Raw genomic sequence first — 25682 nt, 5'->3', positions numbered from 1 at the left:
TTAAAATATGGATATAAAACGTTACAAAATAAAAAATTTGAAAATGAGATTATATCATCTAGATCACCAATGGCATCACAGAGGCAGTTAAGAATTAATTTCCTGGAGGTCAGCAATGAGTATGGTTCATAGGAAATTAAGCAATTTTTTATATTGTCAATATGCTAGGATTAGTATCCTAAAATCTAGAGCATAGACCATCTATTGTCTTGTTCTAAAAGAACATTCTTATATTTAAAAAATGTGAGAAACAAAAGAAAAACTTTTTCATTGTAACATTTTGTAATTCTTCCATAATGCAGATCTTGCTAACACAATATTAACTAAAGGTGAATTTACTATGAAACTAATAAAGTGTAGCCTTCAGCAATCCTCACTTTTATAGCCCCTTTCCAAAGCCTTGGAAGGGCTCTTAACAACGGTGTTCACATACCCATCCAATTTTGCAAATCTTTCAAATGTAAGTTGTCTTCTTTTTTCTTTTTTTTACAATAGGTTAACATTGTAGTATTTTCCTACTTTGTCTCCCAATTTATCACTCATTCCGTTATGTCGGTGTTAGAGAGGCTGCAGGACACTTTAGGGATAAGGCTTAAAGCAATGCTGAGTTGAGGATAAATTTGGTTTTGGATTAGAGTGAGTCTCTATTTCTTTATATACAAAAGTGGAGATGATAATACTTTTTATTCCTACATCATCAGTCACTGGGTGGAGTAACTTATATGGCAGGAATAATGATTAGTTACATACTCCATTACGGCCAACTAAAGGAACAAGATTACAAAATTATAAGCATTACTACAATAGAATATTATTATATTCCTAAAACAATGACATAATATTTATTGGCATATATTCAATAATAAAATAATGGCAGTTGATTTGCCTCTGTCCATCCACCAAAATCAGATTTAAGGAAACAAATAAACAACAGGTTAAACACTGTAACCTGTTACATGAATGGAAAAAAAAAAATCAAACTGTGGGCCACCTAATATTCATTAATATCGAGCATTATTACCCTTGATATTGCTGTGGCTGTCTCACAGATGCCTAACCTGTCACTCCACCATGTTAGCAACATAATTTGTGCATGTTTTTAGATTATATTAGTTGCTATTTCCACAGAACTGAAATGCAGGCTGAAGTAGTCAAAAAATGCTATTGGATACTAAAAATACTGTAGCAAAACCTAAGAATTTTTTTTTTTCAAAATGCGTCAGCAAACACAATTCACCTTTTAGTAGAAATGAGTGCTGGAACTATTCCCACTTGAGTGACATTAGCATTATCTTTGACTGTGGTGATAATTAGATCTGTGTTCTATCCTGAGGTCTTACATCTGGTAAATTATTTTCTTGACTGGGTTAGACTCCAGTGTCAGCAAGGACAACAGAAGGCACTCCATGCCTTGGGGCATCTCATCTGGCCACTTCTCTTTGACCTGTGAACTCCTACACAGTAGTGTTTTGTACTTTCACCAAGCTGCCCAACTGTGTTTTGGATCCATCTGTGACCTTTACTAAGTCATAAAATATGAATAAGCAGTTAACAGGAGCTCTCTATCAATAGTGTAACCAGTTCATTATATAAGTGACTGAGATAATTTATAGAAGGATTTGTTAGACTATATTTGAAAATATCTCACTACTTGAGTTGGAAAGGGATACATTTAAATATGATTATGAACAATAAATAATAATTAAAGAAAAAATTCTCTAACGTTATATCTATACACATAGACTGTCCACAGGAGCTATAATGTATTGCTATGGCTCCTATATACTTCTAGAAGTCTACCAATATTATGGTGAGATCCCAGGAGAATTGGTTATCTATCCTCCCTAATGTTGGTAACATCCTCAGGAAGGACAAGTAAACAATTCCTCTGGGATCTCAATGTAATACTGACAGACTTTTTTTTGCCAGAATGGAAAATGAAGGGAGGATATCTATCTATCTATCCATCTATCTATCAGATACAGTTCTGGAGGTCTGCCTGTTTGGAAAACTGTAGTTTACAGAATTCCTCAATAATCTTTTTTTTTTTTTTTTTTTTTTTGCGTTATGTGGGCCTCTCACTGTCGTGGCCTCTCTCGTTGCGGAGCACAGGCTCCGGACATGCTGGCTCAGCGGCCATGGCTTATGGGCCCAGCCGCTCCGCGGCATGTGGGATCTTCCCGGACCAGGGCACGAACCCGTGTCCCCTGCATCGGCAGGTGGACTCTCAACCACTGCGCCACCAGGGAAGCCCCCTCAATAATCTTTTAACACAGTTTGTTCATAAACATTCCATGATTGGTAACATTTCACCAGGCATTCACTTAACACAAGAGGCTGTCACCGAAAGGGTACATGATAAAATACGTAATGGAAAATGTATTATCTTTGGTTAAACCTAATGGCTTGGTGTAATGGACATTGGAAGTATTCTCTTTAAAAACTGTTCAAGTCATTTGCAAAAACAGACGCTTTACAGGGGTAGTCAAAATTCCTTCCTCATGTTAAATATCTCCTCTAGAATCAATTCATATTTGGAGTCAGTAACAAGTTGCAGGCATCTGTAAGAAGTAAAATTGTGTTTAGCCAATAGGTTTCTTGAATGCTGAAGCATTAGGGGGCATTTCTATGATGAAAAGCCTGAGTGAAATATTAATTAGAAAGAGAAAAACATAGTCATTTTGCTAAGACCACAAATTCAAAGTTGAGATAAATATATGACTAATAAAAATGAATAGATTAGAAAATATAAAAATGAAACATATGGCTTTTAAGATACCTAACTATGTAATTCTTCCTGCTAAATTATAGGGAGGCTTTTGTTAGCAGTCCTGTGATTAATTCAATTCAGGAAATATTTTTGAACATCTACTATGGGCAGGTAGACTGCTAGGTAAAGTTGAAATATGGCCATGAAATAATTACCAAAATTGGTATCAAAAAATTTTTAGACAAAGAACTGCCTTGGACAAGTGGAGGATATGATCTGGTATGCTGGGAAAACAAAAATGGAAGGATGAGATAGTTTAACACAATTTACAATGTCTACTGTACTTTGTTGTCCATGGACAATGGATTTCAAAGATTTCCTGGGGGTGTGTGTTACCTTTTGTGTGCATGAATTTTGGGAAGTGAGGCTGGGAGTGTGCTGTTGCACAAAAGCTTATAGGTATGATTAAATGAATAATAATTTACACTCAGTTGGCATCATTTTTTATCAAGTGATAAATTACTCATAGCTCTAGCATTAATATTAATAATGTCCAGAAAGCATCTCTTATAGTTATTGAAGTTCTTATTCTTCTAGCTTACATCAACAAGCACAGTCTAAATAGTTTTCCTTCTTAGAAGATAAACTAAGAAGTCTGACTAAAACGTTTTTTGAAACATGACAAGAAAACGGTATGGTTGATTCATGTTTAAATTGCAATCACCAGTTGATTGGGGCAGGTTGAAGAATAGCCAAGGATACAGAGGGATTCTATCTATTTTCTGTTAAGTCCTTTGGTGTCCTCCCACTATTGGTGTGGCAGCCATAAAAAATTTCTTGAATGGTACTGCTCAAATCAGGTAATAATCTCTCAATGAAGTCAACAGTCCATTTGACTTGATCTTCGATTCTCTTGGAAACCAACAGACAAACAAAGCACTATTTTGGTTAAAATCTGGCCCAAGGTTCATTGGACCAGATAGGTCATGATATGTGTGATCTGTGATCTGGCACAGTCTAAGTTTGGTCTGGACATGTCCTAATAGTACAGAGGAAATTTGGGCCTTGTACGCCAATTGGATGGAGACCTAGACACCTCACAACTACCAACCATGCACACATATTACATAGGTCAGTACCCAAGAAAGAGTCAAGGTGATGAGTAACTTTTAACTGGTCCGTAATAGCCCTACCAAACAGAGGTAGCTCCAGAGCTGATATAATTATAATAATCTTATCTTTGGGGCTCAAATCATGACCCAAGATTGGAGCAAACTTGGAATAACCAGCTGTTTAACCAAGATGTGTAATGAGACCTGCAAAATCAAAATGGTATTGGGCACATAACCATGTGGCTCCTCTAGTCCACCACTAAGGTATGCAATGATCAATTTCTCTGGATTACTCTTTCTTTTATAGATACATAACAGGATCCTGCTCCATATATGGAAAGTTGTAAAAAGTCAGCTGAACTAAGGCCATAAGTTTCCAGTGAATATAGATCAAACAACTAGGAATATGGTATAATTGCATTATTCTCATCTCCCCAGACCATATCAGAAATTCATGGAGCCTGAGGCCTCTTGCACTTGATTAAAAGAAAATACAGCCCACTAATCTCTCATAGCACATAACAGCTGATTCCTGTCCATTTATAACACAATCAAAGATAAGAAAAAATTCTCACAAAAGTCAATAACCCTGATAAAATCATTGACATAAAGGAAGAGAACATATCCTGCCAGCTGACTCCACATACTCCCTACATGGAAGAACTTCCATGTGTTTGAATATCCAGAAGCTGATTTACTTTAGTGTGCTTGTCATGTACACTATAAAGCAGCATCAAAATGCTTCCAAAATTAGGAATTCAAGTAGGCATTCTGAAAGACAAATGAAATATGCATTATGACATGCTAAAATTTTAAACCTATGTTAAGTAGTAAATTATAAGACTTAAACCTCCTTGCCATAGAAGAAAATTCTCTCAGTATAATTAACCATAGTTTGTCATAAACTTGCTCTGGAATTATCAGGCTACCCTGCAGCAGAGAATGAGCACCATTATACCAAAATGGAGGGATTATAACAGCTGTTCCATGACATCTGGAATGACCAGATAATCTGTTCCCATTTAACTCTAGAGGAAAAAGGGATGATGTAGCCGAGAAGTAAACTGGAAAGAATCTTAATATCAGGCCCGTCATCCTGGACATAAAACCCATTTTGTCATTTGTGACCCTCTTAGGGGAAAAATGAGTAAATAAAGTTACATTATTGGAGTTTTTATTAAAATAAAACAAAGGAGAAAAAGTTCAAGAGATATATATATATATATATATATATATATATATATAATAGTTTTTGAATCCAGAATGCTACTGATTATAAGACACAGTGAGATTTCCAAGATACCAATGGCAAAACCAATGTGTATCTCAAAGGCAATGAACTACAGAAGCCAAAATGACTGTTGCTTGCTAGACATTTATGGTTGGTTATTATACTCATTTTAAAAACGTGTTTAGAATGTTCCTTCTGCACACTCAAAGACTAAAGAGTGAAGCTAAGAGATATGCCTTCACTGGTGTCTGTTCCCCTTTAGACAAAAAGGAGTCCTGAATATTCTGAAAAAAAGGGACTCACTTCATCTTACATCATAGGCCCAGGTTTTCTTAAGGAATCTGTTACTGTAGTCCAGTTTGGACACCCTTTGAACACAATGACTATATTTCCCTGGTAATTCAGGCAGCTAATGTCTAGAGATGTTGTAAATATATATCCATATGTTACCCAAATTGGGTATTCCTACTGATTATTTTACATGCAAATAGAGTGAAACAAGCACTGGTTTTTGATATGTAAGAAACATACAGTCACTTCCTGGGCCCAATCAAGAAACCAGTGCAATAAGATAAGAAATAATGAGCAATACTTATTATTTAAAAGAAAAAGATGATTCATTTATGCTCTTACCCTAGAAATTCAAAGGTCTGACATTTATCCAAACATAAGTAAAATTTATATGCCAGATGGCTTATATAAATTACCAGTTGGTTATAACAGCAATACTGTGAAGCTGTTATCTTTTATTGTTCCCATTTTACTGATGAATAGACTGAGGCACAGTTTATCTAAAGTTACATATCTGGGATTTGAACACAAGTAGCCTAGCTGCCCAGTCTATACTCTAACCACTATACTGTGTAAGGTCAATAAGACACCTAGGAACAAATTAACTTTAAAAAATGAGAAGGTTCACATTCATCAGCAATACATAACTGAAAACTTAATAAAAATACCTCATTCGCAAATGAAAATTATGAATATATAGGAATCAGTTTAATTGAAGGTGCAAGAGTTATGAATGGATAAATGGATAAATGGATAAAATGTAAAATTTTGCTCTAGTTCACAAGAAGTACTTCAGTGAATCAACAGTAATGCTGTTTCTGAATGGAAAACTGTACTTAAAAGTGGCAATTCTAGGGCTTCCCTGGTGGCGCAGTGGTTGAGAGTCCGCCTGCTGATGCAGGGGACACGGGTTCATGCGCCGGTACGGGAAGATCCCACATGCCGCGGAGCAGCTAGGCCCGTGAGCCATGGCTACTGAGCCTGCGCGTCCGGAGCCTGTGCTCCGCAACGGGAGAGGCCACAACAGTGAGAGGCCTGTGTACCACAAAAAAAAAAAAAAAGTGGCAATTCTATTAATAAATTCAATACATTTAAAAATCTGATAATTTTAATGAAATTCTATATATTGGTTCTAAATCCATGGGGAAAAAAATGATAAAGAAGAATAAAGAGAAGAGCTGAAGTCATAGGTTATCTGCCATGGAAAACTCAAATAATCCAGAGTGAAATGCAGCTTCAAGAGTGGACTTTCAGAAAACAACCCAGAAACAGATTCCTGTGTAAATAACAATGAGTTATATATAAAAAGCATGGCATTTCAAATTACTGAAGAAAGCATACACTATTCAATAAATGATATGAATTCAATTGCAAATATTTGGGGATAAAAGTAGCTTGTCATAAGTACAAGTTAATTAGACATTTACTATTCATCTAAACAGGAAACAAAATCATACAGCAAAAATTATATGACTATTTCATTTTACTGTTTCCTATATTTTTCCATTTTATGATGGAAAGAACAAATATTTGAATAAAGGTAGTACAACTAGTCACCTTCAGACTTCTGTAGTCCCAATCTAAAATAGTTCATTTTAATTTTATCTACTGAAGAAAAGAATGTAGGGGTATATAAAAATCTTTTGACTTTCTACCTCTGTATAAAAAAAGATGCTTCATAGTATTTATTCATCTTCATGGGTGTCTCTGAGTGAATTCCAACACAAAAATGAATGATTGTTGAATTATCTGTCAGGTGTAGAGGATCATACTGATTACTTCATATAACCAAAAATATCAGACTGAAGTTTTTTAAACTGAAAATAATACAATTATATAGTTCTCTACTGAAGACTATTCAAAACCTATTTTGCATTTCAATCAATTACATAGTTGAAGGAAATCTTTCATTGTTCTTTCACAAGATTTTTTTAACTTAAAAAAGACATTTTATTATTTGAATAAATGTGACGACCAACTCACATGAATGGGTCTCTGGATTATAGTCTTTCATTTCCTAGTCTAATAAGGATCTCAATACATTTGCTACTTAATTTTTCTAAAATAATTTCTCGAATTATATACTGTGGTCACTCCAATTATTGAGTCAGTCTTATTTTTATAATAAAAAAGTGAAATTGTTCCATTGAATCATTTTCTATTTAAATCAAATAAAAATGCCCTAGAAAAGAAAAATTATTCAAGAGGATATTTAATTTTTCACATTTCCTTGCATATTTTTCCTGAGATGAGTTATTATTTTAAGTTCATGTTATTCTGACTCTACAAAGGATAAGAGAAGTCTTATTCACCATGGTATATCTTCACTAGACTTAGACAGTAGCAACTCACCTGCATCACTGCAAAAACCATTATATATGTCAACGTAATGGTACCTCTGCTTAGAATCATAGAATCACCTGATTTTTATAGATATTAAGGATTCTTGGAGAGTTCTCAATTTGAAAACAGAGAAACATCACTGTCACTGTCTAAATTCTGTAATTCCAGAGGCTGGACCTGAGCACATGTATCCTGAATTCCTGTCCAGTAATTAAAACCATACAGTTTAGCTAAATTACATAATGTTAGGAAATATTTCAACAATCAAACTGGACTATGTTACAGGAGGTTTTGAAAATGATTATTTTACTGTTTGTCTATAGATTTAGATGTTTGAGACTTCCTTTTTAGTACAATATAGGCAAAATAGCTGATGATAGGTAATACTTGTTGGGTGCTTGCTATGCTGTTCAAAATTCATTATCTGTCCTCCTCAAAACCCTAGGAGGTAGATACCATTATTAAGCCTATTTTACATAACAGAAATTGAGTGCCTCCAATAAAGCACAGCTGGTTAGGTATAAGAACCAAGGCATCACAGTTGCACTGCAGACATCATGCTCTTAAACAGTATGTTACAGTGTTGATTTTCCAAGAGTAACAGTGAAATAATTTATGGGAGGTCCAGGAAAATGGGGCTTTTCTATTTTTTTCTCTAATTTTAATGGTGTAAAATATACAATATTAGCTAGTATTTGTTTATATAGTGGTGTTACTTTTCTTACTTAGTTCATGTTACAAAATATTAAGATATTTATTAAATATTTATTAAATAAATAAAGATATTTATTAAAATGTTTAATGAATCTAGCTAAATACCTTTTAAATATACGTGCTTACCTGAGAAACATTTCAGTTGTTCAGTTCACATGTTCCCTTCAGAAATAGACAAGGTGTATTTCCTGAGATAAGAAAAGCTTTGTAATTCTCCACCTCAGTAATTTGCTTCTGAGCTGCAACTATGTCCAGTCTAAGAATAGAGTAGATAAGCCACATTAGTCACTCTAAGTGTGACTTTTTGTTACTAGCATTTGAAAATTATGTAGAATTAACTGGAAAGTGAGTAATTAGGAGACAAATTCTCCATCTTCTGTATTCCTAATGGATTCATACAGCTTCCTTCTCCAATATTCCCTTTATCTCTTATATTATTTTTCCATGTAAAAATATATGGTAATTCCCTCTGTTTAAATGGTTTGGCATATTTGCTCAGAGGTAAATAAAGTGCACGCATTTTTGCTTTGTTTCTTGAAATTTTGTCACGTGCTACAGAAATGATTCTTGCAAGGCATATTATATCTTAAACAACTTAAAGGAAAATTGATGCAATGAATCAAATATAATAAATGGCTTCGCACTTTGTGTAGCATAATTATTTCAAATTAGAAGAATTATAGGTTGGGTACATTGGTTTTCAGATGTGAAAGAATATCCTTTTCTTCTTCAGTCAGGCAAGTAATACACCATAATGAAATAATGTAATAATATAAACGTTTCAATTTCCAAACAGAGGGGAAGAGAATGTAAAATTTGCCTGAAAGTCAAATAGGCATTCAGATCCCAAGGAAATTTCAAATAATACCCATTGTATCAGTGGTAGGAAATAATGTCTTATTTCTTTTGCTCCAAGTAGATTGGAGCAAAAGAGATAAGACACAATATTGTCACAATTTTTCCATCTTTTTATCTGAATTTTTTAGCTATTTCCTGTGGGAAGCCAGGGGATATTATCATTCATGATAAATCAGAAGTCATTCTATTAAATCACATTAAATAGAACAGTGATTTTACTGTCAATAATGAACACTAATATGTTTGATTTCATGGACCTCATGTTTAATAAAACAATGTGTTTCCAGTAAAACTACATGTAATAAGTAGTCATTAGCATGATTTTTTAAAACCAATAAAAATATGTATGTATTTTCTTCCTCATTCAGACACAGTTATGAATTGTTCTTACATAGAGATTCCAGATGAGCAACTTCAATTAGCTCCTAAAATGAAAATATGTGTATTGTATGGTTAAGCAAGTAGAAGAAACTTTATTTTGAGGGACTCTGGAGACAATGATGTATATCAAAGATATCTAATTATATCAGCAAAATAACTATTTTATACTTGCAGTAAAATTACTTTTCTATCTAACATATAGATGCCTTCTTTTGCTAGATATGGATGTTTTATTTCTTTTTTAATATCAAGAAATAGAACTAGTAATTAGACATTTATTCTGTCTATCTATCTATCTATGTATCTACCTATCTACCTATCTATCCATCCATCAGAGCATGTAAGGTTAATAGCAGTGGTCTTGCCTAATCAGAACTTGATACAGTGACTAATATGCTGAATCCAGCTGACAAGTGGAGCACAGAAGTTAATATAGAGAACAGTAGAAAGAATATCTTGTTTTACTCCCTGAATCATGTTGACTATGAGAAAGATTTTTGCCCCCAATTTTGACCTAAACCAGTCAACACTTTCCACAACACTTTCAGCCGATGTTGAGAGAACATGGCATGTCTTCAACATATTCTATACCTCTGCCACATAGTGTATGCATTGACACTCTTGTACCTACATTATATTCCATCAACATCTTCCTCTTCTATTCCATATTCTTGCCCTCTGACTTCCACTCACTTGGTTAATGTTTCCATAGCTATTTAAATAGTGAACCACTGTGAACCCGTATAGCCATAAGAGAAGCTAAAAATACACTTTAATGCAATGAATGAAACTAAGTGGAATGGAAAATTGCAATAATGATGTCACGAAACATTCAGATGTGATGATATTCACAGTGCAGAGATAATTATTTGTCCTGTTTAAATGGAACTATTGTGACTCTGGCTTTTTTATTGCTGAATTTGAGTTTTAACTAGTAAAGTGAAAAAGAGATAAAAGACTTATTTTAGCTGAAATTCAATTAAGACTCTCATTTCAATAAAAGATAGCCCTACACATTTTTAAATGAATAAAAGTTTAATGCCTTAAATTTGGAGTATCCTCTGTTATGCAAAAAGTTATATTAACTTAGGAAAAATGCAAAATCCCTAGAATAGTGTAAGACATTCTTCATTTGATGCAGCCTTTCTAATACAGCATAATACCTTCTTATCAAAAACAGTCTCACAGTTTAGGTCCCCAATCAGGAATATAATGAAAGTCAGAGAGCTTTAAACAAGAATTTGTCTTCTTTCAGAGAGTAGAGGATACTTTAAGAAACTGCCTCAAAGGAAAACCATGCCGAAAATAAAAAATTCTTGGCAAAAATGGGAAAAGTAGCTGACTTGTAAATGTCTCTCCAAGTTTTTAGAAAAACGTATGCAACTTTCTTTTTTTTTTAACATCTTTACTGGAGTATAATTGCTTTACAATGTGGTGTTAGTTACTGCTGTATAACAAAGTGAATCAGCTATATGTATACATATATCCCCATATCCCTTCCCTCTTGCGTCTCCCTCCCACCCTCCCTATCCCACCCCTCTAGGTGGTCACAAAGCACCAAGCTGATCTCCCTGTGCTATGCGGCTGCTTCCCACTAGCTATCTATTTTACATTTGGTAGTGTTGTATGCAACTTCCTTTGTGAAAATTATCCCTTTATTTTTGTGAAGACTTTTTACATAGAATCACACTTAAAATCCTAATATAACATTTACTACCTCTAAGACATTGAGTTCTGTGACTTAATCACTGTGAATTACTTTACCATAAAATGGATAAAGTAATACATTCCTTAAAAAGGAAATTGTAGGATTAAATGAGATAGTTAAGTCCTTAGTACAGGATCTAGCACACACTACAGTCAATGAGAAGCAGCCTATTATTATGAGAGGTCTAAAAAGAGTTTTTTTGGGTTTTTTTTCTGGGAGGGGACTAAGGAAGAAATGACTCTTTTCTGCATAAGTGTAGTTGTATTTTTTTTTCAATGATTTGGCAGTGTCTCACATAAAAACTAACTTTTCAAACAATATTAATGAAAGCTAATACAGGAGAAATGGAGAGAGAGAGAGAAAGTGAATGTGGGGATCAAAATAAAATTCAGTAAGCTAGTAATGATAAATGGCCAACAAAAGATTTTGACTTAAAAATAAATTCATGGATATTTTACTGGAAAGGCATTTTGTTTGCCAAATAATTATGAATTCATTTTCCCCTTGGATTACAAAATTTGTTAATTTTCTGCTTAAAAGTCAGAATATTAATATGAAATGCATGCTTTGAGGATTAACTATAAAAGTCTCTATTAATTATTGAAATTAGTCAATGGCTAAAGGACTGTGAAGGCTTCTGTTACCAGAAAACATTAGCTTTAAAAGGATAAACTGCTAAGAAGTTTATGATGATGATTATTTATTAAAGAGAATTTATAGTATTGTGAAATATTTTTTTTTTCCTTGACTCAAAAACAAAGCAAAGCATCTTAACATGAAAGTTACCTCATTAACGTGAAATAGCAGGGCTCTGATCAATATTTAAAACCTACATTCTGGTTATTATAAATATATATTATTTGCTAAAACCACAAATATTTAAAGTAATACTCAGGCTGCCCAGTCTCCAATATTCATTAAATAGATAGTACTACTAGATATTAAGTTCATTTCTTGTCTTACCTAAGAAAATTTTCTTCCTGGAACAACACCTGTTTGATGATTCTGTTTTGTATATAAGAAGTTACCCATTAAAATTTCATTTCTGCTAACAAAGATCATTCCATGATTTTATTTACGGTTTCATTTAAGATCTATTAGTATTAACTTAACTATAGTGAGAGACTACCTTACAGGATACATACATGCATACTATGGATATATTTTAAATACACTTCAAAATTATTATTCTTGACTCAATGAAACTTAAATCTTATTCACAAGTTGATTTATGACAAATGTTTTCTTCATACAAAACTACATGAATGCCTCTTTCTAATGTTCTACTTTAAGCTTAAAGGACAGTCTCATTTATTTCAGTTTTTTGATCCAAAAATTTAAATTATGCCTTGGTGTTTTTCTTTTCTTTGTACCTTTGGATTTGAATAGCAAGGATTAGAAGTTTATGTTTTATTTTCTTTTGTTTTATTTTCATTGTATTTTTTCTCCAAGGACTGTTAATTTAGACTACAGGAGAATTGCAGGGGAATAAGAAATTGAATAAAAAACAAAAAGCAAACAAACAAAAAACCCTTCGACATATATAAAACAATATACATGCTATGATCTCCAAACACAAACTCCGGGAGAATCAAGACCTTGATGAGATTGTTATCTGAAGATTGACACATTCCTCCTTAGACCGTGAGCAGGCTATATATATTCTCTAAAGTAAGTTTCACTGACTTGAAAGATAGCCAACTATCTTTGAATAAAACAATAACATATAGGGGTATTGAGTGGATACATGAAAGAGCTCAAGAGCAGAAAAGGCATTAAACACTCTAGAACAGAGATGGCATCAGAGTAGAGAGAAATAGAAACTTGCAGTGTAATTCTGTTGTTCATTATCAGGAGTTCTCATATTTTATTATGCATTAACATCACTTACAGCACTTATTGAAACAGATTTCTAGGCCACAAGCACATTGTTCCTGACTTCGTACGTATAGCATGGAGCCTGTAAATGTGCACTTCTAACAAGTTTCTAGGTAATAAAGATATGGCTGATTTAGACACCACAATTAAAGAAATGCAGATCCCTACAACCTAACCTACTAGACAGGAAGAACTCTACAAATGAAGCTGAAGTGAAAAAGGAGACAGGAAGTTTTTGCTGTGAGCCATGTAGACACATGAATGTGAAAGCCAAGGGGGAATCACAAGTGGATGTGGCAGATTGATATAGCAAACACTCTTCCCGTCTCCTCTCTCACCAGGTATGCGCACGCGCGCGCACACACACACACACACACACACACCCCCCACAATTATTTGGAAGCTACTTTCAAAGGAGTGAGGAGAAAGAATTCAACCATAGGACTATTCAGAAAAACAGTTAATTTTTTTTAAAAGCTTAAGAAAATATCAAATAATAAAATAAAAAGGAGATTAAGAAACACATGAGAATTGCAAACAGTATTTCATATTCTGAAATTGATTACAAACAATATAAACACTTAAAGAAAAACCTAATAAATAACCAAAACTTAAACCTAAAACAATTAGAGAAAGAAGAACAAAAAACCCCAAAAGTTAGCAGAAGGAAAGAAATCATAAAGATGAGATCAGAAATAAATGAAAAAGAAATGAATGAAACAATAGCAAAGATCAATACAACTAAAAGCTGGGTTTTTTGAGAAGATAAACAAAATTGATAAGCCATTAGCCAGACTCATCAAGAAAAAAAGAAAGAAGACTCAAATCAACAGAATTAGAAATGAAAAAGGAGAAGTAACAACTGACACTGCAGAAATACAAAGGATCATGTGAGATTACTACAAGCAACTCTATGCCAATAAAATGGACAACCTGGAAGCAATGGACAAATTCTTAGAAATGCACAACCAGCCAAGACTGAACCAGGAAGAAATAGAAAATATGAACAGACCAATCACAAACATCAAAATTGAAACTGTGACTAAAAAGCTTCCAACAAACAAAAGCCAAGGACCAGATGGCTTCACAGGTGAATTCTATCAAAAATTTAGAGAAGAGCTAACACCTATCCTTCTGAAACTATTCCAAAATACAGCAGAAGGAGGAACACTCCCAAACTCATTCTACGAGGCCACCATCACACTGATACCAAAACCACATGAAGATGTTGCAAAAAAAGAAAACTACAGGCCACTATCACTGATGAATACAGATGCAAAAATCCTCAACAAAATACTAGCAAATAGAATCCAACAGCACATTAAAAGGATCATACACCATGATCAAGTGGGATTTATCCCAGGAATGCAAGGATTCTTCAATATATGCAAATCAATCAACGTGATACACCATATTAACAAATTGAAGGATAAAAACCATATGATGATCTCAATAGATGCAGAAAAAGGTCAACAAAATTCAACACTGATTCATGATAAAACAAACTCTCCAGAAAGTGGGCATGGGGTAACTTATCTCAAAATAATAAAGGCCATATATGACAAACCCACAGCCAACATCATTCTCAATGGTGACAAACTGAAAGCATTTCCTCTAAGATCAGGAACAAGACCAGGTTGCCCACTCTCACCACTATTATTTAACATAGTTTTGGAAGTTTTAGCCCCAGCAATCAGAGAAAAAGAAATAAAGCGAATACAAATCAGAAAAGAAGAAGTAAAACTGTCACTGTTTGCAGATGGCATGACACTAAACATAGAGAATCCTAAAGATGCTACCAGAAAACTACTAGAGCTAATCAATGAATCTGGTAAAGTAGCAGGATACAAAATTAATGCACAGAAATCTCTTGCATTCTTATACACTAACAACGAAAAATCTGTAAGAGAAATTAAGGAAACACTCCTATTTACCATTGCAACAAAAAGAATAAAATACCTAGGAATAAAGCTACCTAAAGAGACAAAAGACATGTATGCAGAAAACTATAAGACACTGATGAAAGAAAGTAAACATGATACAAACAGATGAAGAGATATACCATGTTCTTGATTTGGAAGAATCAACATTGTGAAAATGACTATACTACACAAAGCAATCTACAGATTCAATGCAATCCCTATCTAACTACCAATGGCATTTTTCACAGAACTAGGACAAAAAATTTCACAATTTGTAGGGAAACACAAAAGACGCCGAACAGCCAAAGCAACCTTGAGAAAGAAAAACAAAGCAGGAGGAATCAGGCTCCCTGACTTCAGACTATATGACAAAGCTACAGTCATCAAGACAGTATGGTATTGACACAAAAACAGAAATATAGATCAATGGAACAGGATAGAAAGCCCAGAGATAAGCCCATGCACATATGGTCATCTTTTCTTTGGTAAAGGAGGCAAGAATATAGAAAGGAGAAAAGACCACCTCTTCAATAAGTGGTGCTGGTAAAACTGGACAGCTACATGTAAAAGAATGAAATTAGAACACTCCCTAGCACCATACACAAAAATAAATTCAAAATGGATTAAAGACCTAAATGTAAGGCCAGACACTATACAACTCCTAGAGAAAAACACAGGCAGAACACTCTATGACATAAATCACAGCAAGATCCTTTTTGACCCACCTCCTGAAGAAATGGAAATAAAAACAAAAGTAAACAAATGGGACCCAATGAAACTTAAAAGCTTTTTCACAGCAAAGGAAACCATGAACAAGACGAAAAGACAACCCTCAGAACAGGAGAAAATATTTGCAAAGAAAACAACTGACAAAGGATTAATCTCCAAAATATACAAAGCAGCTCATGCAACTCAATATCCAAAAAACAAACAACCCAATCCAAAAATGGGCAGAAGATCTAAACAGACATTTCTCCAAAGAAGATACACAGATTGCCAACAAACACATGAAAGGATGCTCAACATCACTAATCATTAGAGAAATGCAAATCAAAACTACAATGAGATATCACCTCACACCGGTCAGAATGGCCATCATCAAAAAATCTACAAACAGCAAATGCTGGAGAGGGTGTGGAGAAAAGGGAACCCTCTTTCACTGTTGGTGGGAATGTAAACTGATACAGTCACTATGGAGAACAGTATGGAGGTTCCTTAAAAAACTAAAAATAGAACTACCATAGGACCCAGCAATCCCACTACTGGGCATATACCCTGAGAAAACCATAATTCAAAAAGAGTCATGTAGCACAATGTTCACTTCAGCTCTAGTTATGATAGGCAGGACATGGAAACAACCTAAGTGTCCATCGACAGGTGAATGGATAAAGAAGATGTGGCACATATATATATGGAATATTACTCAGCCATAAGAAGAAATGAAATTGAGTTACTTTTAGTGAGGTGGATGGACCTAGAGTCTGTCATACAGAGTGAAGTAAGTTAGAAAGAGAAAAACAAATACCATATGCTAACACATATATATGGAATTTAAAAGAAAAAAAATGGTTCTGATGAACCTAGGGGCAGGACAGGAATAAAGATGAAGATGTAGAGAATGGATTTGAGGGCATGGTGCGAAAGGGCTGGGACGAAGTGAGAGAGTAGCACTGATGTATATACACTACCAAATGTAAAATAGATAGCTAGTGGGAAGCAGATGCATAGCACAGGGAGATCAGCTTGGTGATTTGTGATCACCTAGAAGGATGGCATAGGGAGGGTGGGAGGGAGACACAAGAGGGAGGGGATATGGGTGTATAGGTATGCATATAGATGATTCACTTTGTTATACAGCAGAAACTAACACACCATTGAAAAGCAATTATACTCCAATAAAGATGTTAAATAAAAAGAAAAACCTGAAAGAAGAGATCAGAAGATTCAAAACAGAAAATGTTATAAGAGAAAAGATGATAAAAAAATGAGCTACTGGAGCTGAGTCATTCAAAAGGAAAAAGGAATGTAATAAATAGACAAATAATTCAATATTAAAAATAATGAAATGAATAATCTGGAAAAATATATGTTAAGTGCTAGCTAGACATGATGAAAATACTGATATACACAGTGGACAGAAAATATAAGAGTAAAGGATAGATATGAAGAGAAATATAAACAAAATGGGGTTCATAATAAACATAACAAGTGAAAGAAAATATGCTTCAGTATATAGAAATGTTTTCCTGAAATAAAAGATATAAAGTTACATTGAAATAAAAAGACATAGTTCCGCATACAGAATATATTCTGAAAGAAATAAAAACCCAAATATGAAATACTCATACTTATTAGAAGACAATATATGAGAACAGACTTAGAAACTTGGATATAGAGAACGATTTTTAAAATGGACCCAAAAGATACAAATTATAATGGAAAGAATTAATAGATTTAGAAATGCCAGAATTTAAAAGTTCTGAATGTGAAAGAGTGAGGTTTCAGGTTGTATGTAAGTTGAAGCAGTATGGGGCCCCTTCAACAAGGAAAAAGCTGGAATATATACATATATTTGTTCTTTGTTCTGGAGCAAAAATTCTTGTCTTCTTGGTATCATTATGGCTATTATATTTTAATGAAATTGTAAAATATTTGGTACATTATTCCTATATTTTTAGAGAAGTGTTGAGAAAATTATACAGAAGATCACTCATGGATCTATACTAAAATTGTGCTATAATACTGTATGCACAGTAAACCTCCAACTATATAATTCATGACACAAATTAGAAAATAGAAGAAATTAGCTAAAGTGCACATGGTAATGATCTGTTTTGTTATGACTAATAGATAGACTTTTCTGAAGTCTAAAATATTACAGTTCTAATCAAGGTCTCACATTATATTTTCTTCTGACTATGTGTTACCTCAACAGCTTTATGAAGGTGAACTTTACAAATGGAATACCATGTCTTGAAACCAGTGAACCTACTTTCCAGGTGACAACTGATTGGACTGGTGGAAGCCATCTGTAGGTCTTCACTGGCCAATGAAAATAGTTGAGTAAACAAAATCTCTTTAACATCAGCTCTGTTCCAAACAGAGTCTACCCTTTGTATGCCAGACAGAAAGAAAGAACACACCGTGGTGGGAAAGAGCTGGTTGAGGTTAAGAACTAAATCTGGAATCAGCACCATATATCATGATATTACATTTGTGATTTGTGGCGTATTAGTTAACTTTATTAAGCTTCAGCTTTCTGAATCCAAAATGTTAATTGTAGTAATGTTTATGCCATGAGGTTGCTGTGGTGAGTAAATGAGACCATGTAGGTAGATGGATTTGGTATGAAATAAGCATTCAATATATGCAATACATGTTTGTAATAAATACAGTAATGCTGAAAAAGGAGACACACACTGAGGAGCAACATTGTGAGACAGCAGAAGCCATGAGTAAGCCAAGACCTGTGTTAAAGGAAGTTATTTGTGGAAGCAGAAATAGTGGAAGGAGACGTGATTTGGGTGGGCTCCACAATGGTGACTTACAGAGTCAGGAGCAGCTGGTCTTCTGGAAAAATAAAAGACAGCCTTACCACTTTGTTTGATGTCCACTCTGATCTGATCTACATTCTATATCCATGATAATTTGTTGTGTATCTTTTCATACATTTCTGCTTTTTCAGTACTTTCCATGTATTCATACAATAAGCCCCCTTTTATTTTTATTTTTTCCACTTATATGAGATACTTTATTTATTTATATTTTTAATTTATTTTTGGCTGTGTTGGGTCTTTGTTGCTGTGTGAGGGCTTTCTCTAGTTGCAGCGAGTGGGGGCTACTCTTGGTTGTGGTGCATGGGCTTCTCATTGCGGTGGCTTGTCTTGTTGCGGAGCATGGGCTCTAGTTCCGCGGGCAGTAGTTGTGGTTCACAGGTTTAGCTGCTCCGTGGCACGTGAGATCTTCCCAGACCAGGGCTCAAACCTGTGTCCCCTGCATTGACAGGCAGTCTCTTAACCTCTGCACCACCAGGGAAACCCTTTATTTATTTACCTTTAACATTGTTATTGGAGTATAATTGTTTTACAATGCTGTGTTAGTTTCTGCTTTATAACAAAGTGAATCAGCTATACATATATCCCCATATCTCTTCCCTCTTGCATCTCCCTCTCACCCTCCCTATCTCACCCCTCTAGGTGGTCATAAAGCACTGACCTGATCTCCCTGTGCTATGTGGCTGCTTCCCACTAGCTATCTATTTTACATTTGGTAGTGTACACATGTCCATGTCACTATCTCACTTCGTCCCAGCTTACCCTTCCCCCTCCCTGTGTCCTCAAGTCCACTCTCTACATATGCATCTTTATACCTGTCCTGCCCCTAGGTTCTTCAGAGCCTTTTTTTTTTTTTTTTTAGATTCCATATATATGTGTTGGCATATGGTATTTGCTTTTCTCTTTCTGACTTACTTCACTCTGTATGACAGACTCTAGGTCCATCCAACTCACTACAAATAACTCAATTTTGTTTCTTTTTAAGGTTGAGTAATAATCCATTGTATATATGTGCCACATCTTCTTTATCCATTCATCTGTCAATGGAAACTTAGGTTGCTTCCACGTCCTGGCTATTGTAAATAGAGCTGCAGTGAACACTGTGGTACATGACTCTTTTTGAATTATGATTTTCTCAGGGTATATTCCCAGTAGTGGGATTGCTAGGTCATATGGTAGTTTTATTTTTATTTTTTTAAGAAGCCTCCATACTGTTCTCCACAGTGACTGTATCAATTTACATAGCTACCAACAGTGCAAGAGGGGTCCCTTTTCTCCACACCCTCTCCAGCATTTACTGTTTGTAGATTTTTTGATGATGGCCATTCTGACTGGTGTGAGGTGATATCTCACTGTAGTTTTGATTTGCATTTCTCTAAGATTAATGATGTTGAGCATTCTTTCATTTGTTTGTTGGCAATCTGTATATCTTCTTTGGAGAAATGTCTGTTTAGATCTTCTGCCCATTTTTGGATTGGGTTGTTTGTTTTTTGGATATTGAGTTGCATGAGCTGCTTATAAATTTTGGAGATTAATCCTTTGTCCATTGCTTCATTTGCAAATATTTTCTCCTGTTCTGAGGGTTGTCTTTTCATCTTGTTTATGGTTTCCTTTGCTGTGCAAAAAGCTTTTAAGTTTCACTAGGTCCCATTTGTTTATTTTTGCTTTTATTTCCATTACTCTAGGAGGTGGGTCAAAAAGGATCTTGCTGTGATTTATGTCATAGAGTGTTCTGCCTATGTTTTTCTCTAAGAGTTTCATAGTGTCTGGTCTTATATTGAGGTCTTTAATACATTGAGTTTATATTTGTGTACGTGTTAGGGAGTGTTCTAATTTCATTCTTTTACATGTAGCTGTCCAGTTTTCCCAGCACCACTTATTGAAGAGGCTGTCTTTTCTCCATGTATATTCTTGCCTCCTTTGTCAAAGATAAGGTGACCATATGTGTGTGGGTTTATCTCTGGGCTTTCTATCCTGTTCCATTGATCTATAGTTCTGTTTTTGTGCCAGTACCATACTGTCTTGATTACTGTCATATCTTCTTCAAAATATAACCCTCTGTCTGTTCTGATAGTAATATAGATATCGCTTTCTATTAAGCCTTTCTATGTTTTTATTTCAATATTTTGGAAAGTCTTATTCCAGGTACTTTTGTAGTAAAGCACCTGGAATGCTAGTTTAAGATGAAGATTCCTGAGGTCTGTATACAAAAGAAAACCTCTGATACTGAACCTCAGAATCTGATGGCTCTAATTTCCTATTCACAGAAAACTAAATGCTAGCCATATAAGGGTTTATAGTTTTTTCTTTTCCTAAACCTTTAATGGCTGTGATTTTCAAACAGCTATTTAGGGTTATTTGATTCAGTTTCTAAGAAATCTGCATTTTAATATTTATCCTAGGTAAAACTATTGCTACTTTCTATGTATCACACTTGGAAGTAATGCTTTAATATAATTATTTTATAATATTAACCATATGATACTATGGTAACTTGAATTGTTATTAAAAGCTTCAGAAGATTACACTTTCACATGCTTTTTTCAGTTAAAATATAATATACTGGAAAGCTGAATCCAATTCATAAGCCCTTTTTGTATGATCTGCAGAGACGAATAAAGTACTATTTATACTAAGAATTACATGAAAGCAGTAATTGATAACGGTTTCCAAGATTGATAGCCCTCCTAGAGAGTAAGAAAATATTCTGCCCCCTTGATTTTTATCTGATAAATTCATGAACACCCAGTTAGCGTAATGGGTGACCCTACACATATGAGTGTAAGAATAGTGTCAAAAAAACAAATATAAGGCAAAGAGTCATATAAATTGAAAAAAAGTGGTTTCCAGTAATTATCTTATGGATGACCTTTCTGTTGTTGTCTTACATAACAAATAACATAGGTATTTGCTATTCATAAAAGGTAGTTTCAAATGGTCTCTCACCTGCCTTAGGGGCCTGATACTGTACATTTAGTGATTTATTAATGCACACTTTTACATATCACAAAAAAGAGATTCAGCTCATATACATGAAATGCTGTCTGAATGTACTGAAGAGAATTTCAGAAATTTGGAAGGGTTACTATTTTATCATAACCAGCGTTTAAGGTTTGTTAAGAAAGAAAAAATCACTCGATTGACATTCATTTCCCTGGTATTTATTTTGTTTCATTTATCTAAAACAAAATCCCTCAAATCATGTTCATTCTGTTCATATGTAATACATTTTATATATTTATTTGACTGAAATTAAAATACTACACTTTATTTGAATGACAACTGAGTGACAGGTGTTAAGTGTCTTCAGGGGAAAACTGTTTAACAAAAACATATTTTAAAATTTCCTATTGAATCAATCATTATTTCTAACACTAAAATTTTCATAGGAATGAAAGATGGATGAGTTGGTGATAAAGGCAAATAGTTTTTATGATATTATGAGGTTTTGCCTTGTTTTGTACCATGTTTGACAAACAGCAACATCTGTCTAAAATCTGTCAATATGATGGATGGGAAGCATAAATCACATTATCTTATGTCAATACTCCTCTCAGAACAATATTTTAACATAAATTCAGTGCTATGTCATGAATGTGACCCTTGGGAATAAAGAAAGACCATATAACATTCAGCTGGATCCTATTTACATAGTTATTTTTAACCTCTTTTGACGTAGGAAGTCAAAACTTAAAAAAAAAAAAAACACCTCTCAAAAGATATAAACTGGGCCTTCCCTGGTAGCGCGGTGGTTGAGAGTCCGCCTGTCGATGCAGGGGACACGAGTTCGTGCCCCGGTCCGGGAAGATCCCACATGCCGCGGAGCGGCTGGGCCCGTGAGCCATGGCCGCTGAGCCTGCGCGTCCGGAGCCTGTGCTCCGCAGCGGGAGAGGCCACAACAGTGAGAGGCCTGTGTACCGCAAGAAAAAAAAAAAAGATATAAACTATATCTCATACAGTTTGAAAGCTGTTAATATATACAAATGAAATTCTAAGCATATATGCTATTGTGAAGTCTATATCGACATTGACATTTCCTATGAAATCATATTCTGAAGGTAATGAAACGAAAAGGGTTCAATGTGCAAGTTTGGCTTTTTGGCTAACATTTATTTGAATGCATTTATTAAAAGTTCATGTAACTGTAATACTTTCTTAACACCAGTGTTAGAGCTGATGATTTTTAGTAATTTATAAAGTGTTCCAAAACATCATAAGCCTCCTGACCACTGAGAAGCATCACTTCAAATAATCAAATAACTTTAAAAAGAATTTTAACTGTAAGGCAGAATTTTACCAATGTTTGTGAATACATTAAATATGTCCTAAATGTATTTCATTAAAACATTTTCTCATTCGTCAGAGTAGTCCCTTCTGTATGGGCAAGACAACTAGATTTTTTTATTTGTTTAGATAATGTTTCTAAGGTTTTAACATTTATAATTGAACCTTAATAAATTTATCCAGAATTTTGATTGCTGTATCTGAGCTTCTCCTCCTCAATCCCCAAACTCATACACATTTGAAAGTGTTCCTTTGTAGCTCTGTGCTAGGATAGGATGACCTTTCCTGTCCATGACCCTGAAAGAGTCAATCCTAGACTATTCTCGTGTTAGAAGAAACATCGTCCCCTCATGCTCCTACTGAACTGAATTTTTTCACCACCTTGAATAAACCAGTTGAATTGCCTGCCCCTTAACATATAACCATCTTACCTAGTGGAGTTTCTTTCAATTGCTTCTAAGTCTCTTCCGGTTATCCTGAAGCAGAGGTTAGTAGGGCATGCTCCTCTGATTGTTGTTCTGTCTAAAGGCATTTAGTCTCAATTCTCATGACACAAAATGAAGTGATATTCTGATAGTTTTAACCCCAATATGAAGAATAGAACCACCACAAACATTAATCTAGGCACTGAAGCATTACTGTCATTAAATTTTTGTCTTTTTATTTTGTTTGTTCATTACTAAGTCATCTTACTTAAATTACATTTGCCGGAAAGAAAAACAAAAGTCCATTTCACTTACCACCATGTAGTTTAAATGGCATTCTGCCTAACCATTCATGCAAAGAAGAGAACTTTGTTGTCAGTGGGTGTGATCACATCAAATAATTTAGACACTCAAACTCTGTTTTACCTCACAGTACTTGTCTGTTTATTTAACCTTGATAATTATTCAAATTTTTTACCCAAGCTAGCTACACACATAAACCCACTTAAAGAAAATGATGATTTGATTAAATTCATTAATATGGTAACTAACGTATAGCTAAAATAGTTTGGATTCAACTAAGTTACTTAAACCTTATTTTACCTTTTTTCTTCCATGATAGATGTTTATATTCTATGTCTCAGCTTTTATCTCTAAAATCACAACATAGGAAAGGTTATAAAATTAGGTAAAGATTAATTTTATATTGTCTTGTAAATCCTGATTTGAAGATAACTCTAACAGCCCTCATAGCTTTACCTAAGAATGGGAAGTGACTCAAACAACCAGGCCAATCTGGAATTCCCAAGACAAGACATATATTAGGTCAGGTAGGACAAGCCTCTATGATGGATTGGCTATTACTCTGAGATGAATGCAACTATGTTTCAAGTGAGTCTAGATGTTCCCTTAATGTCCTTACTGAAATTCCCAATAAGGCTGCATTCACTTACTGAATCATAAAGGTGGCAATAATCTTGGATATAAAAAAATAAGAATTTAGCCTAAGCCCTACTCACTCCGAGACCTGAGTCACAGCAAACAGTTTAAGAGGATGAATGACTCAAAGCAACATACCACTCAGAATTCCTTCCAACTAAGCTAGCAAAGCGAGGAGGGTTTAGGCATCAGACAGAACCCAAATTCATAATCCTGCTCTGCCGTATACTAGGTGTGTGTCTTTGGGCCAGCCACCTAAGCTCTCTGCACCTCAGTTCTAACCTGTAAAATGAGGATGGTCATTGTTCCTAAATCATGGGATCGTTGTAAGGACCCAGTAAGGTATCACAGGGGAGGAACATGGAACAATTCCGGACACAGAGAAAGTGCTCAAGAAATGTCAGCATTTATTAAAAAAAAAAAAATAATACGATATAAGGTACTGGGAGACATGGTAATATAAATGGGGAAATCTGCATAACTCTGTTGAACCAATTTATTCCCAAGATAAATGAGAATAAAGAAACATTTGAATTTTATTTATAGAAGTGTAAGACCAACATATTCTTTCAAAATAGTCTTCTTGAGCTTGTTATAAATATATAAAAGATAATATAAATGAAGAGCACAATACTGTTTAGTAATAACTGCAAGGAGGATCACATGGATAGCCCATTTTTCCTATATAGAAAGCAATTCAAAAGGGAAGGTAAATTAATTTTAAGAGAAGATGTAAACATTATTATGTATGACCCACTCTCAATTCCTCACTGCTTCCCACCCCCTCCAAATCTGAGAAACGTGAACTATAAGAAAGTTACAAGAGGAATTATATCATTATTTAGGTGGAAAGTAGTGAGGAAAAATATAAACCTAACAATATTTTAAAAATAATTCATCTGAGGCTTCCCTGGTGGCACAGTGGTTGAGAGTCCGCCTGCCAATGCAGGGGACACGGGTTCGTGCCCCGGTCCAGGAAGATCCCACATGCCGCGGAGCGGCTGGGCCCGTGAGCCATGGCTGCTGAGCCTGCGCGTCCGGAGCCTGTTGCTCCGCAACGGGAGAGGCCACAACAGTGAGAGGCCCGCGTATCGCAAATAAATAAATAAATAAATAAATAAAAATAAAAATAAAAATAATTCATCCGTTAAGGGTGACAAGAGAGGAAGCTACATTGTGAGCTACTTGATACAGTAGACACGTTTGTTCAATGTCTTTTTTCCCCACTCTCCCTGGGCATAACTTCCAGATGACTGATTGTCATAAGTAAGTCCCTGCCTCAGCAACCACTGAGGAAGCAGTGTTAAGGAGCTCATTCAGTATTATGGAAGC

The 25682-nt window shown here is 34.6% G+C and overlaps 1 long non-coding RNA gene across 1 annotated transcript; it reads right to left on the bottom strand.

Annotated features, from left to right (window-relative positions):
* Positions 1 to 633: 633 nt before the first annotated feature.
* LOC113612666 (uncharacterized) lies at positions 634 to 22546 on the bottom strand. The gene is made up of 3 exons (XR_003429922.1): positions 22430 to 22546; positions 10920 to 10922; positions 634 to 644 (listed from the first exon to the last, which is right to left on the bottom strand). It is a non-coding gene; the product is annotated as an uncharacterized LOC113612666 (long non-coding RNA).
* Between the last annotated feature and the right edge of the window lie 3136 nt (positions 22547 to 25682).

Source organism: Aethalodelphis obliquidens, unplaced genomic scaffold (genome assembly GCF_003676395.1).
Source record: "Aethalodelphis obliquidens isolate GAN/ISIS:26980383/991018 unplaced genomic scaffold, ASM367639v1 scaffold80, whole genome shotgun sequence".
NCBI lineage: Eukaryota > Metazoa > Chordata > Mammalia > Artiodactyla > Delphinidae > Aethalodelphis > Aethalodelphis obliquidens.
This window is presented reverse-complemented; position numbering and strand designations above follow the sequence as displayed.